The 16,560-nt window shown below is 35.3% G+C and overlaps 1 protein-coding gene across 18 annotated transcripts in view; it reads right to left on the bottom strand.

The window, feature by feature from the left end:
• Positions 1–16,560, bottom strand: part of VPS13B (vacuolar protein sorting 13 homolog B) — an 861,798-nt gene that overhangs the window by 212,643 nt on the left and 632,595 nt on the right. The window lies entirely within an intron of this gene.

The raw sequence follows: 16,560 nt of genomic DNA, 5'->3' as shown, positions 1-16,560 counted from the left end.
TTTTGACTTTTTTTCTGTTTAGACTTTTTTTCTGTTTAATACTATGTATTTTTAAAATTTTCTGGGTAATATTGTATATTTTTTAAAAAGTATTTTTGGCTATTGGTTGTGGTAAACTTAATTTGCTTTTTAATACTTAGGAATCCACAGCTTTTATTGAAATAGCTCTTTAAATAAAAACGACTGCTGTATCTTGGCATACAGTGTAGTAGGCTTTAAAAAACTTCTAAATATTCACAGTTTCTCTTTAGTTTCATGATTGTTTTACTCTCTGTGTTTTAATGGCCTCTGAATGTCAGTTTTATAGGGATGTTCTTGCCATAGAGTCCATCTATTCCATTTTCAGTCTATTTGAAATGTGTTATTAAAGTATTATTTATTTTAGGTTTTATTGATTGGATTGCTTTCAAGAATAGCATTTACATACAGTGTACTATATTCAACATATGGTTATTTAGTATTGCTGTCATATGTGAAGTGGGCATATAAATTCTGCCTTGGAATTTGTATTTCTTGACCTTATCATGTGATCCTTATGAAATTTGGCACATATGAACCTTATGTGATTTCAAAGAAAATGCTGAAAGCAATTGATCATGACGTTAGATCTATATGGTCAAGATCAAACACTAAGCTAGTGCAGTCTTCTCTTTTTATATCATCAGTGATTTTTAAAGCAGTGAGAATATGCATAGTAGATCCATTTCATAGTAACACTGTACTATTCTCTCTTTTAAATATAATGGTCAAGTCTGGTGAAAGGATGATTAAAAAGTCTGTTGCTGGTAGGATCTACAACCAGTTTGTAGGAACTATGTAACCTGCTAGGACCTGGGCATCTATTTTGGGTCCCACCACCACAGCTATCATCAAAAGTGGTTATTATCAGGTAAGTGGTACCATGATAGATCTAAACAAGGAGACATAACTCTTCATTTTGAAGAGAATACAATGTGGAGATAAAACAGTGATCTAATAGAGAAAACACAGATCTTAAGTGATATAAATAACAAAATAATGAACAGAGATGATTAAATTGATGTAGAAATGTTAATATGATGTATAAAAAACTGACAAGTAAGACCTAGGATAAGTAAAACAAGTTAGAGTAACTGCATATTCAAACTTACATGGCGCTGAGAATTGTTACCCTTGTGGCATATTTAATCAACTTTCTACATTTTTCTAGAAATAGATTCCAAGTAGCAAAATAATGTATACTGAGGTAACGTGCATTAACTATCCTATTGTATATCAACAATAATAACAATAAGACACCAAAACTAAAAAACATAAGGGCTGACATATATGACCACACAAAACTTTTGTGAAAGAACACCATGAACAGAATAAAAAGTCAAATGACAGAAAAGATGAAATTGTAACATATGTGACAGTAAAAGAAAAGGGATACCATTAATATATAAAGAGTTCACATATTCAATATAGGTACCAACAGAAAAACCAGTGGAGGATAGAATAAGCAATAAATGAAAATTACTAAACAAAACAATGAAAGCAAATGGCATATAAACATTTTAAAAATACAAACATTAAAATATACTAAATCTTAATAATTAAAGAACAAATCTTTTCAAATAAGATAGAAATTTTCACCTATCAGATAGGCTAAGATTAAAAAAACTGACAACGGGTCTGCAATCCTAGCACTTTGGAAGGCCGAGGTGAGCATATTGCTTGAACCCAGGAGTTTGAGATCAGCCTGGGTGACATGGTGAAACCCCAGCTCTACAAAAAAAAATACAAAAAAATTTAGCTGGGCATGGTGGCACCTGCCATGCCTGTAGTCCCCATAGTAGCAGCTACTTGAAAGGATAATGTGGGAGGATCACCGGAGCCTGGGAGGTTAAGGCTGCAGTGAGCCGTGATTGTGCCACTGCACGTCAGCCTGAGCTACAGAGTGTGATCCTGTCTCAAATAAAAACAAAAACAAAAACAACAACAACAAGAACAAAAAAAACAACACCCGATAATGCCTGTATTGGTAGTTTGTGATGAGAGGTCCACTCTCATTAATTCCTTTCTGGAGAGTATTTTATAATACATAACTGATTTTAAATGTGTATGTCACTTGACCTAGGAAATTAATGTGTAGGAATTTAATCCAAATAAGAAGTCAGGTAAGTGTGTAAATAAACATACTGGAGAATTATCATAGCAAAAATAGAAAACAACCTACATATCCAGCAACAGATTAATGTTTAAATAAATAAATAATCTGTATAATTGTTTAAGAGAATCAAGATCTATATGGTTGACATAAGACAGTTATTTTATATTGTTAACAGGGGAAAAAAAGCAAGCAGGTTAAGCATTTTCATTCATTGGCCATTCAGGATTCCTCAACTACAAAGAATTTATTTACACATTTTTCTCTTGAGTTCTTTTTCTTACTGATTTGTAGGAGCTCCTTATATATTCTGAGTATTAGTGTTTTGTTTGCCTTATTTAGCAAAGCCTTCCTCATGTGAAGAGGCAGTCATTTAACTGTATTCTGATGCTTTTTGCATGCATACTTTTTTAACACATATGGTAAAAAAAAATCTGTTAACTTTTACTTTATGAATTTATTCCTAGGTAATTATATATGTTCCTATAGTTTCTTAAAGCATTTTTAAGCTTTTGGTTTTACCTTTAGCTGTTGAATCCTCCTGGAGAGCACTGCTTTATGAAAAATAGGAAAACTCTGCTCAGCTTCACTCTTAATCAGGGATATACAAATTAAAACAAGAAATACAATTTTTCATCCATAGATTAGCATAAATTAAAAAAATTGATAATATCTTATATTGGGGGAGAAGGAGAAGAAACAAATTCCCCCATGGATGGTTGATAAGGGTGTACATGCAGTATTTTTGCATGAGCAGAGGAGAAGCCTGACAATGAATGTTTATCAAAATTATAAATGTACATGTCCTTGGAATCAGGAAGGCCGTCTTTAGTACTGTACCTTAAAGAAACACTTAAGAATATATAAGTAAATGTCCAAAGAAGTTGACTGCAACATCATTTGAAATATTAACAATTTGGGAAAATTTAAACTAAATATCTATCTATAGATAAATATAAAATAAACTATGAATGCACCATAAATACTGCATAGAATACTATGCTACTGATAACGAGAATGGTGTGACTCTCATATACTAAAAGAGAAGAGCTTAAAAATATATTGATCAGTGAATAAAACAATGAAATAGGACACAGATTCAGTAAATTCAAATGTAAAAAATCTATCTGCATACACACACACACACACACACAATTTTTAAAGTACTGCTGAATGATCACCTCTAGGATGATCCTAAACATATGCTGACTTATAAGTTATTCAGGACTTAAAGACAAAATAGCACTATTTACCAAGCATTTATAAAAATTAAAGGGAAAAAGAAAAAACACTTAGTGGGTATTTGATGCCCTCCTCTCAAGGTATAAACTGGGGGAATAGCAAAGTCTGATAATGTAGATAAGAGTTTTCAAGGTAAGTGAAGTGGGTTTTGTGCAGTTGCCTCTCTTTTGGCACAAGTTAGAGGACCTGACCATCTGGCACCAAGCTTAGGAGTCTACTCTGGGCAATTACAGGGGGAGATGACTTAATAGGAGACACAATAAACCAACTGGCAATAGTAGAAAGCACAGGAGAAGTTAGAAATTAAAGCAACTGTAAAAGTCTAGGAAATCCATCCAAGGAATCCAAAATGACTATTTCCCAACAAAATATTAATATAACTGGTTTTTAAAGTATGCCTGAATTTACAGGGTTGATAAAACAGAATAACTGAAATTAGGAACATCCAGAAAAATACAGGTTGCATGGTTAATGAAAATTGAATGCAGGACAGGGCTGGTGGCTCTTTTCCCAGTTTTTGCTAAACTCTCTACTTTTCATATGCCTGTAGTCATTAACATTGATAGAGGTAAGTATGCCTTTGTTTATCATTTAAATCATACAAAATATAACATGAGTCAGTGCAGCCAGCTCAAAATGAAACTCTGAAAGCAGCTGTAGTAGCAGAAAGGTGTGTCAGAATCCCAGAGAAACGGCTCAAGTTCAAAAGTCACCCTTTAGTCCCTTATGCTCTAATGGCTAGAAAATGAGGGGCATGACTCCTAGTCTTCCTGTCCTGTCCTCAGTTTAACTTCTCCTTAATTCCATCATCAGGTCTACAATATAGGATTCATATTACACATTCTTCAGGGTCAACACACTGGGGAATGTACCAGATAAACTAAGATTAAAGGAGCCTATGAATGTAATATAAATGGAGTGACAAACAGATAACTATTTCATATTGGAAGCTCTTTCAGACCTCTTCTGGATGTATTCAAGTCATAGGAATCTCTCAAAAATAATAAATTCCTGCTGATGTTGACGAGCACATTTACGCTGCTGTCCCTATGCCAAAGAAACAGGAGAAAGTCTTATCTTAGGAGGAGTAACAGAAGGTAGGAAATGTGTCAGAATAAATGACAAACTGCCTACAGCCATAAATTTGGTTCAGAGTGAGTTCGATTTCACTTTCATAAGGCATTTGTATTGACAAAGCTGTAATAATTGTTTTTCTTCTGGGTTGACCAGGTCTCAAAGAAAAACAAAACCAAAAAATCCCAATCCCCTGCTCCAAATCTCATCATATTATGTCATAAGGAATACCTAAAGAGAAGATTCAGAAAGCCCCAACTCAGTTCCCAGATGAATCAAGACTTTCATGAAGACTTGATTAAGACTGCATTCGTTTTGTTTGTAGATTTGCTCTTCTTCAGAAAAAAACCCTTCATTTCACTTAATTGTTTGGCAGGGCTTCCAGTAAATCTGATAAAAGTGGTCTTTTGAAGTGCTGCTCACTATTTCTTTTAACTCTTAGCAAACATTCATAGAGTTAAGTATGTCTTTGGTTACTACTTGAATTGTGTAAAATACAACATGATTCAGTGCAGCCAACTCAAAATGAAACTCTGAAATTGAATTCACTTCTTTTCTTCTTCTTCTTTTTAACCTTTTATGCTTGGAACCTAACAGCACCTGAAAGCAGGGAGGAGACAGTACAGTGAGGAAAAGCATCTGACAAGGCCAGCTGGGGCAGAGGACGGGAAGGATGGAGACACCTTGGTTTGGAAGGCTAGGAAGCAGGCAAAGACTGGCTGTCACTTCAAATCACTAACCGGGCCCACTGATTCCATCTACAATCCTAACCCACCTCCTCGGGACTCCCTATGCCTTCCTACCAGTGAAATGCGAAATAGCAGCACCTACCACAGCCAAGAGAGCACTTAACACAACAGCAGTTTATGGACACGAAGAAGAGAAGGGAGAATAAAGAGGAAAATGATGTTGATCTAAAAGTCTCACTCTGGTCCCTTTTATAATAGATATTTTACTTTGAAATAAACAGATTTTTATGACACTTGGCTTTTTAAGATTCAGTGCTCTTTATTCATATTGTAAAAAGTATCAAAACTCTTTGTCTCTGGTGGATAGCACTTAGAAGTATCCAGTGTAATTGGACTTCGTTATGTATTCAGTGCTGTATCAAGGAAGTAAATAATCTGCAAGCCAAAATAGACTGCTTTCCATTTTCTAAACTAGAAGTTAGAGTGCTGATTCCTTTTCCAAAGGTGTCTGGGTGTATCAACTTTTATTCAAAGAAGGGACTGAAATGAGACTTCAAAATAATTTACAAGTAAACATCAGAACTTCTATTTCAAAGAGTTTTCTGTTTCAAGGATGATCAAGCAGCTAGCTAGAGTAGGGTAGGAGGAAACACCTAAAGAGGAGTTAGGGTAGCAGGTGAGTGCTTAGAGATTCCTTACTCTCCCTTCCTGTGTCCCAATTCATTGAGACAAGTTGTTCCTAGACAGTTTTTTTTTTTTTTTTTGGCTTAATCCTTTTATCCCCAGCCAAGAACAAATAAAGGTGTTTCTTAACAGAACTTACAGAGAATTTAAAGGACAGCATTTTGGAAATTCCTATCATGCTACATTTATTTGTAGTATGATACATTTATTTGTGGCTATCTATGAAATTGATGTTATTAAAGCTCCCAAGCAGCCTCTGCCAGAGGCCAAAGTTGTGAATGGTTTTGGTTATGCTCAACGGCTTCAAGTGTAATCCTCTGCAATAAGAGGTCACTATCAGAACAGTCACTTCTTGACCACTGGACATGTAAAAGGCAAGCTACAAGCTTACTGAGTTTCATACATTTTTCTATACTTACTTGGAGAAAATATATTTTCTATATTTACTTTTTGATCTATAGTTTAAATGGCTAATTTGTTCTTTTTCTTATGTAGCCACAAAAGCAAAAGTAGTCCATGAAGGCTCTATAAAGCCTGCAAGTTAAACTGTGAAGGAATCTAGATCCATTAAACATCATAATAATTCAATGTCAGCCGGGCGTGGTGGCTCACGCCTGTAATCCCAGCACTTTGGAAGGCCGAGGCGGGCGGATCACAAGGTCAGGAGATCGAGATCATCCTTGCTGACACAGTGAAACCCCGTCTCTACTAAAAATACAAAAAATTAGCCGGGCGTGGTGGCGGGCGCCTATAGTCCCAGCTACTAGGGAGGCTGAGGCAGGAGAATGGTGTGAACCCGGGAGGCAGAGCTTGCAGTGAGCCGAGATCGCGCCACTGCACTCCAGCCTGGGTGACAGAGCAAGACTCTGTCTCAAAAAATATAATAATAATAATAATAATATTAATAATAATAATCCAATGTCAGGACAGCAAAAATCAACCAAGAAACCAGTTTCAAATTGCTCTGGATGCAAGGTAAGTGCCACCATCTCCCTGTGGATATCCAGACCTTTGGCTAACTCTATAAGCAGTATTTCACATGCTCTGCGATTCTGTACCTACTCTGCACCTCGTAAGATGTGATGGGAAGGGCAAGAGATTTCCTGGTTTGAAACCCCAGGTCTGCAGTCCACAGTAACAGGAAAAGGAAGGGATTAAATTGGCTGCTGGAATGTTTGACCATCAATGTCCACTTGCTCTTACTTTTAGAACCAAGTCTTTCATATCTTGCTAGAAGGAAGTGTATTCTTTATACTTAATGAATATTAAGTATAAGCAGCAGATAATATGTGAAATATCAATTCAATTAATTCCTTTTAATTCATTTTATGTGCTGCTCTGTGTTGTCCTTGATCTCTTTCTTATTAAAATTTGGTTGTTTCATATTAAATTCTAATGTGGCCAACATTTGATTAAAATTCAGCACAAGTAAGCACAAGGTGCTATTCAGTGAAAAAAAAAAAAAATGAAGTCACATATCCAAGGAAGATCAACTTAATCCCAACTGTAAACCTCTTTTCTGCTCTAAGCAAAATTGGGTTTTGTAACATTAAAGCTAATCACTGCCTTTAAATGATTCCCCCCATTTTCATTTGTTTTAAGTAAATGTTGATGATTACAATGGGAGTCACAAAGGCCAGGGCACTAATCTTTTCCTCATGTCTAAAAATGAAAGTTTCCCTTTTAATACTAATAATCACTGAAGTCCCAACTTATGTTTGAATAATGTTTCATATTTCCACGTAATTTCATAAATATCACCTCACTTGAAACTCAGATTTAACCATTAATTGACTAACAGCAGATATTATCAAACCATTTTAGAGATTAGAAAACTAAAGCACCAAGAAATTTAGCTGTTTGCATGAAAGAGCTTTGGCATTAGAACCAAGGCTAAAAGTCAAGATTTCTGATTTCTGTTCTAATACCCTTCCTCATATAATATTATTTCCCTCAGCTGGTTGGGTCATTTCTTATTTAACCTTCTCATCACCTTTCTCTCTGAGTGATACACTAGAATGCCTCTCATTTAAGAGATCTACTTTCTTGCTAATTCCTGTCAAAGTAATAATTTTATTTCATATTATTAGCCAGCAAGCAATGTTCACAGCAGCTAAATTTCCAGATAAATGTTCAGAGTGTGATCATTATGACATTAAAGTCACAGGTTAATTCTTAGCCTTTCCAGGGATATTAACAAAACCTTTAATTCTAAAGAGGCATATAATTCAATCTTTTTCTTAAAGTCACAATAACTAAATGAAATCAAGATATGATTTATGAGGTGTAAGAAGCCATTTTATGATTTTTCAACTGTTCGTTTACTCAAATGTCTTTGGCACATTTCTACAGTCCTATTCATGAAAGGATAAAAAAAAACCCCTCAATTACTGTAACTGAAAATTTTCAAACCACAATAGCTAGAATTACATTGAAATGATATGCATTATTTTACCATTTACAACCACTACTTTAAAAAAACACTTAAAGATATTAATAATGATGACAAAAGCAACAATATTTATTAATAGTCATTGAGCCTTGTGCCATACACTTAGCTAAGAACTTCGCATACATTGTTTAATCCTAATAGCAACACTAGGAGGCTGCTACCAGTATTATTCTCATATCATAGACAAGGAAACTGAGGCATAAACAGGTTAAATAACTTGCCTAAGGTCACACAGCTGTAAGGAGTAGAATCAGGATTAAAACTTAGTACCGAGAGGTCTAATCCTGAGCTCTCATAGGACTCCATATTTCAAGTTTGACTCTTCATTAGACCTTTGGCATTTATAAAACTTCAAAATGCAGAAATTGTCCCATATTAGATAACCTATCTTAAACATTACAGTATCCTACACAGAAGTGTGCTATGACCTACTTTTTCAGTATGATACATTCAAATAAACTTTAACTTCTGTATTTTAGTCTAGTTGATGTTTGAAAAGATACAATCAGGTAAATAAGTTGCAAGATGGCAGAAGTAAATGTTTTCAGTTGGTTTCTTTGTTAGGTCCTAGCACACATTAATGGGTAACAAGATATTGCACTAAGGAGTTAGTTAAATTCCCTCAGAACTGTTCAATCCCTTCACATTTGACCAGATGGCACAGCCATTTCTTCAAAAACAAACAAAAAAGCCCCAAACAAACAAGAAGAAAAATGACTTTTTGAGGCTGCCTTGGGCTGCATAGTCAAGACATGAGGCAATTTCAAATCTGGACTCCATTACCTTAAACAAAACAAATACCAATTTTTAAATATTTATAAACACAACTAATACGATTATGTTAAAAACAACTACATACATCTTTATTTAAATGAGAACTGCCAATAATACAGCTGCTATGTATAAAGGTGCTGGCAGAAGATCTCATTTCTGTTAGAGGTTGCTCCAGGTGGGAAGGGCATGGAAAAGCCTATTGCCACATTAGTCTAATATTTCTAAAAAGAAGTTAACTCAAAGACTTACTATCTACTTGGAAAATCATTTGAAGTAGATTATTAATATTAATATTCATTAAAAATTCAAGTTGATAATTTAGTTTTTAAACAATGTTTTTAAATTAAGGATGAAAAGCATATTGCTATGTATAGCTTAAAGATACAGTCAGCATAATTTAGGACAAGTAAATTATGCAGAATATGAATTATACTCTATTAATAGGACTTTCAAAATTATAATTATCATAATTTTAATTTTGCTTTAGCTTTGTAAAACAGATTTAGATGTAGGTATAGATTCCACTTATTTATCCTGGGAAGTATCTCAAATATGTTTTTAAATGTATATGTTTAAAGTCATCCCTTGTTGTTCACAGGAGACTGGTTCCAAGACCTCCTGTGGATACCACATTCCACAGATATCCCAGTCCCTGATATAAAATGACCTGGTATTTGCATCATAGCCTATTTATATCCTACTGTATACTTTAAATCATCTCGAGAATACTTACAATACCTAATACAATATAAGTGCTATGTAAATAGTTGTTATGCTGTATTGTTTAGAGGATAATAAGAAAAAAAGCCTGTACATGTCCTGTAAAGATGCAATTTTGTTTGGAATACTTTTGATCTATGGTTGGTTGAATCCACAGATGTGGAACCCATGAATACTGAGGGCCAATTTTATACAGTAATCCCCTGCCCTTATCTGTGGTTTCAGTTACCTGCAATTACCTGTGGTCTGAAAATATATTTTCAGAGAGAAAGAGAGACCACATTCACATAACTTTTATTACAGTATATTGTTGTAATTGTATTATTTTGTTATTTATTATTGTTGTCAATCTCTCATTGTGCCAAATGTATAAATCAAACTTTATCATAGGTATGTATGTGTAGGAAAAAACAGTACATATAAGGGTCAGTACTATCCACAATTTGAGGCCCCACTGGGGATCTTGAAACATGTTCCCTATGGATAAGGGACATTACTACAGAGTATACACATATATTTAACTATACATATATATTTTAAAATTGTATATATCAGTCACATGCGCTGGGGAAGGCAGGTTGACAAGAAGGGCAATGAATCTCACAGCATTTTCCCCTGCTAACTTGATTTGATAGTATATGAAAGGAAAGCCCTGAGGAATGCAGAGAGAGAACACCATTGCTGCCCTCTGAGTGTGTGCTTATTGGTGACACGGGAAGAATCAAGTTAATGCTGACAACTCCTTGGGAGCAGTAATTACTGATTAGGCTATATGTAGCTGATCTGTGCTCAAGATGTAAAGATATAAAAGTATCACTTTTAGAGGAAATCCCCTATTAAGTTTCCCAGAAAACCAAGTCCTGGCTAATGGACTAGAAAACATTATTATTATTTTTAAATGGCAGGATTTCTGGTGCCAGCCCAGACTGGAATAACCTCACTGCAGCCTAACTCTCATGCTGCTTACAATTAAAAACCTTGTAAAAGACACAAAAAGCAAATAAATACCTGAGAATTCTGAAAAGTAAATCAGACAAATGCAGATTGGAGAGGAAAGTCCAACTTGTGGCTATAACCGACGTTGTGATGAATTTCCCAGTTCATGTTGTTTTGTGTCTTCTTTTATAAGCTTAACTCGAGAGTGAGCCCTACATTGTGGTGCACAGTGAAGGTAAGGACACATCCAAAGCTCCAACAGGAATATTGTCTGGAAATTAAGTCCCCTGTGGTTTCAAGAGTGTAGGGGAAATCTTGTTGCTTTTTCTTTTCTTTTTTTTTTCTCTCTCTCCTGGCTTTGCCCTGAGGGTGGACCCAATATCCAATGTGTGTGTGTGTGTGTGTGTGTGTGTGTGTGTGTGTGTGTGTGTGTGTGTGTGTAGAGGGGACTGTTACAGTGGTGGCAGTGACACAGGCATTTAAGACTTTAAGCAGCTGTTACAACTGTATTTCATGAGGTAAAGGTAAACACACCTGAAATGAATTGAAATATAATTTCTTAACAGATAAATAAGAACTACAAAAAAGAACCAAATGGAAATTTTAGAAGTGAAAAATTTAATAGAAATTATCCAATCTGAAGAGTGGGGAAAAAAATGAGAGTCTTAGAGATTTGTAGGACAATATTAAAAAGCTTAACACTTGAATTCCAAAAGGAGAAGAGAAAGAGATTGGTGCAGAAAGACTATTTGAAGAAAAAAGGGCCAAAAGTTCTCAAATTTGATAAACAAAACCAAAACAATATACCCATAAATTTACAGTCAAGAAGATCAGAGAACCCCACACAGGATAGAATCAAAGAAACCAAGTCCAGACACACAATAATCAACCTACAGAAAACTAAAGATAAGCAGGTGTCTTGAAAACAGCTAGAGAAAAACAACACATTACAAATATGGAAACAGTAATTGGAATGAACATGGATTCCTCATCAGAAACCACAGGGGACAGAAGAACATGAAATACTGTCTCTAAAGTGCTAGAAGACATGTCAACCCAGAATTTTACATCCAGCAAAAATATCCTTCAGGAATGAGAGAAAAAAAAAAAAGGTACTCGCAGATGAAGGAAAACAGTATTTATTGCTAGCAGCTCTGCTCTAAAAGAAATGCAAAAGGAGGTTCCTAATGCTGAAGAAAAATGTACCAGAGGGAAATCTGGAGCTCTGGGGATAAAGGAATAGCACTGAACATGGTAAATGGCTGGGAATACAAAAGACCACTTTCCCCCTCTTCAGTTATTTAAAATATGTAAGATTACTGAAACAAAGATCAAAATCTTATCTGGTAGGGTTTTGAATATATAGATGTAATATTTATGACAATTATAAATGGAAGACAGTAAAGGAACCTATGTAGTTGTAAAGCTCTCCCATCTTCCTTTAAGTGATGAAATATTACCTCTAAATAGAGTGTGAATGATTAGACATGCATACTGGAAACCTCAGAGCAACCACTAAAATATATTACAAAGAAATACAGCCAAAAGGCAAATTCATAAAGTAAAATATTTAAAAATATTCTGAATCACAGCTAAAGCTGAATATACAACTAATAAAAAATCAATAACTTTAAAGATGTATCTAAACAGTTTTTCTTAAGCCATCACATACAACTGATACTAGCTTTTCTAAATTGCTTCTCTGGAACTTAAATAAAGGTCATAGGCTTTATTTAATTAATGTAAGTGTTTCACAACCCTCCATGGCATGAAGATCTTTATTCTGCTAAACCTTCAAAATTAATCATAATAAGTATGGTTATCACATGAAGCAAGGTGCCTGAAGGCAGAAACTGAGTCTTATTACTGGTTTCTCAGAGTCTTGCCCATGTCTGATAAACAGCAGGTGCTCACATTCAGCGAATGAATGAATATTCCCAAAATATGTCTGCTGTATAAATGAAAGCACAATAGGAATAAGATGTTCTTCTGAAGTAATAAGTCAAGCTGATTGTATAAGACAGGAGGGAAGATGTAATTTTAAAAGCCAGACTGATTAAAATAGTCACCTTGGTATATTACACTGTATTCCTACAACACTCAAAGGATTTTCAGTATTCACTTTTGGGCTCTTCATTATAGTTGCCTGAATATATCAAATTAAACCAAATCTTCATAATTTAATGTCAAAAGTATTTCCATCTTTCTAGAAGCATCACCCAGAGCCATGCTTTAATAATGAATAATGCCCATGATCGAGTGACAATTTTTAAGACCCTTATGAATTATAGAATAAAAATCTCTTGAGATGACCAGCGTTATCTGTGTAGGTCCCCTGTGCCTGAATTTTTTTGTGATATTCTTACAAATTAATGAGATAAATAAATTATTAGTTAAATAAAACCTTTGACATATATTCTTTTCATAGTTACATAAGAACTATGATTTTACCTTTTCTGAAAATTATTAAACCTTTTTTTTTTTTTTTTTTTACAGTCTCGCTCTCTCACCCAGGCTGGAGTGCGATGGTGTGATCTCGGCTCACTGCAACCTCTGCCTCCCAGGTTCAAGTGATTCTTCCTTTTTAAGTGATTCTTCTGCCTCAGCCTCCTGAGTACCTGGGACTACAGGCACCCACCATCATGCCCAGCTAATTTTTGTATTTTTGTAGAGACGGGGTTTAACCATGTTGGCCAGGCTGGTCTTGAACTCCTGACCTCAGATGATCTGCCCACCTCGGCCTCCCAATGTGCTGGAATTACAGAAGTGAGCCAACCACGCCCAGCCATGAAAACTTTTTAAAGAGTAAAACAAAATCCTTTTTTTCCATATGATTTATATATAAAGGAACATGAGCACATATAATAATGGTTTATGACTTGTATAGAAAACAATAAACAATGACAAGCCACATTGTGCTAGGATTTTTTTTTAATAATCAAATGTTATTGTCCTCTCAAAACAAAACAACCCAGAAAGCCAATATCTCTATAACAACCTCACAGGTATTTTTGAAATGTGACAATGGGGCAATTATTGAGATGCGTGTTATGTTAGGCTATTTTTGCATTATATAAAGGAATACCTGAGACAGTAATTTACAAAGAAAAAAGATATATTTGGATTATGGCTCTGCAGGCGGTACACTGCACTAACATCTGCTTGGCTTCTAGTGAGGTCTCAGGAAGCTATGATCACGGCAGAAAGCAAAGGGGAAAGCCAGCACATCACATGGGGAGAGAGGGAACAAGGTAGTGGGGAGGCGCCACATTCTTTAAACAACCACAACTTTCATGAACCCAGAGCAAGAACTCACTTACCACTAAAAGGATGGTACTAAACCATTCATGAGGAATCTGCCCCTATAATCTAAACACTTCCCACTAGGCCTTACCTTCAACACTGAGAGTCACATTTCAAGATGAGATTTGGAGGGGATAAACATCCAAACCAAATCATACAATCATACATATGTGCAAAAATTGCTATTGGCCAGTTGCCACTGGAGTTACCTTATAGAAAAGAATAAATTATTTTGTGTTTGAGACAGGGTCTCAATCTGTCATCCAGGCTGCAGTACAGTGATGCAATCTTGGTTTACTGCAGCCTTGACTTCCCAGGCTCAGGTGGTCCTCCCACCTCAGCCTTCTCGATAGCTCAGACTACAGGTGCATGCCACTGCAACTGGTGGCAATTACAATTTTTTGTAATTTTTTGTAGAGATGGGGTCTCACTATGTTGTCTAGGCTAGTCTTGGACTCCTTAGCTCAAGTGATCCACCCACTTTGGCCTCCCAAAGTGCTGAGATTACAAATGTGAGACACTGTGCCCACCCAAAAAGAATTTTAATATCCAGAGAAAACATATGAACACTGTGGAAACACATGACATGTTACTTCTTTCACTTTTAACTTATGATGCCTTTAACTTTTCCTGGACCTTTCTTAGAACATTAGCTTCATGGTAATATCTCTTTTAGTCCCTCCAATTTAAAGACACTGCAATGACTCCTTCACTTTAGAATGCAGAAATGGAGCTAGCCACCCCCAACTTACTGCTCTCTCTGCTTCCCTCCCCATGAAAGTTAGCATTATAGCCATTTATATTTTTATCTTTTTTCTTATCCATAAGGTTACTATCTCGGGGCTTCCAGAAAACACCAGTTATGGAACAGTGCTTTTTTCAGGAAAGAAAGTACTACATAAAGTGTTTCTGGATAGCCAAATTGGTAATGGGACTTAGACAATTCATTCAAGTGGACAAATATAAAACACATTTCCAGATCAGTTTTTGAAAAATAATTTCATTAACATTTAATAAAACTTATATATTTAAAACTCTGAATAAACTAATTAGAGCTCCACTAGAATATCAAAGGAAATCTGCATCTTCAAAACAAATCAAAATAAATTTCTACCTGATACTGTAGAGCCTTACAGATGTCAACTCCATGAAGCCAAAGCCGAATTACAGAATTCCAAATTACAGAATGATGAAACTTCAGAACTGGAATGGACTTTGTTGATATCTATTATAATCATCACATTTTACAGATAAGAAAACAGAAAGTCAAAGAGTAAACTGCCTAAGATCACTTTACTAATTGATGGCAGGGCCATGAATAAAAATCCCAGGTTTTCTGCCTCCTAGTTAAGTATTCTTTTCACTATATGATATTGACAGCTAAAATAGTACCAGCACACATTTATGAGGGCCTAGGCCTGCTGGCTCAATGCTAAGTACTTTAGAATTATTCATGAATTATCTCTTTTCATTTCCATAAGTGCATAATGATATAGGTATACATATAAGTGACAGAATTTGAACCCAGGTTTTCCATACCTGAGTACTGTGTAATCACATCACAGACACAGTTAACATACAAATTCATCAGTTAAAACTTAGACAGGAATCTTTTGCATGGTCTGAAGTGGGACAATAGAGGCTGACTGAGAGAACCTCCAATTCAGATCCTTCTTTTCAGGGGACCCATAGAGGTTGAGAGTCTAGACTCAGGAGTCCAACACTTCTTAGCTTTGAATTGTAGCTCTGTTTATTGCTAGGTCTGTGACCTTGGGGAAGTTACTTAACTTCTCTAAACCTTAGTTTCCTAATCTCTAAGATAGAACATTTCCCATAGAGTTGTCATTAGCATGAAATGAGATAATGCGTCAAAGCAGTTAGGACAATGCCTGGCACAGGGTGATCACTCAATAAATGCTAGTTGAATTTTATTTTTAGCCATTGTATTTTAATTACTTGCCTCCTTTTGGGTCTTCTGAAAAAAATTTCCCTAGATCACTAAGTTCATTTTTAAGAAATATTATCATGCATATTGATAACTTTTGCTTATTACTAACCAGGAGTCATACTACTGAGATAATATAAATGTTCAAGTAGATGCATTCTGTGTAGGGAAAGGCATCCATGAGAATATTATGCAGAAAATGCTCCTTAGAAAGTATGTGAGCCTTTTTCCTCCTACATTTACCCCCCACCCCTATATTAAATCTAGCCCATGACCACCACTCTAGCTTCATGTACCAAAATTGGGTTCCACGTCAGTTTACATACAAGGTTTTTTCCCCGCTTTAAACAAGTGCTCTATTATTTTAACCTAGTAATTGATTATAATTCAAATGCCTATCTTTGGTATGAGCTCTTATAACTTTGCTGAATACAGACTTAGATGAAAATGTATAAACACATGATTTTGGAGTATATCAATAAAACAGACTGAAGCCAATCTGCTCTTACAATTTCAGAAAGTGGAAACAAGTCCATCATTGGCAGTTCTTTTCTATTACTGTGGACCCTGGCTTGCCTCAGTTTAACAATTTCAAAGGTTGAGGTTATAT

The sequence above is a fragment of the Pan troglodytes genome, chromosome 7 (genome assembly GCF_028858775.2).
Source record: "Pan troglodytes isolate AG18354 chromosome 7, NHGRI_mPanTro3-v2.0_pri, whole genome shotgun sequence".
Taxonomy (NCBI): domain Eukaryota; kingdom Metazoa; phylum Chordata; class Mammalia; order Primates; family Hominidae; genus Pan; species Pan troglodytes.
This window is presented reverse-complemented; position numbering and strand designations above follow the sequence as displayed.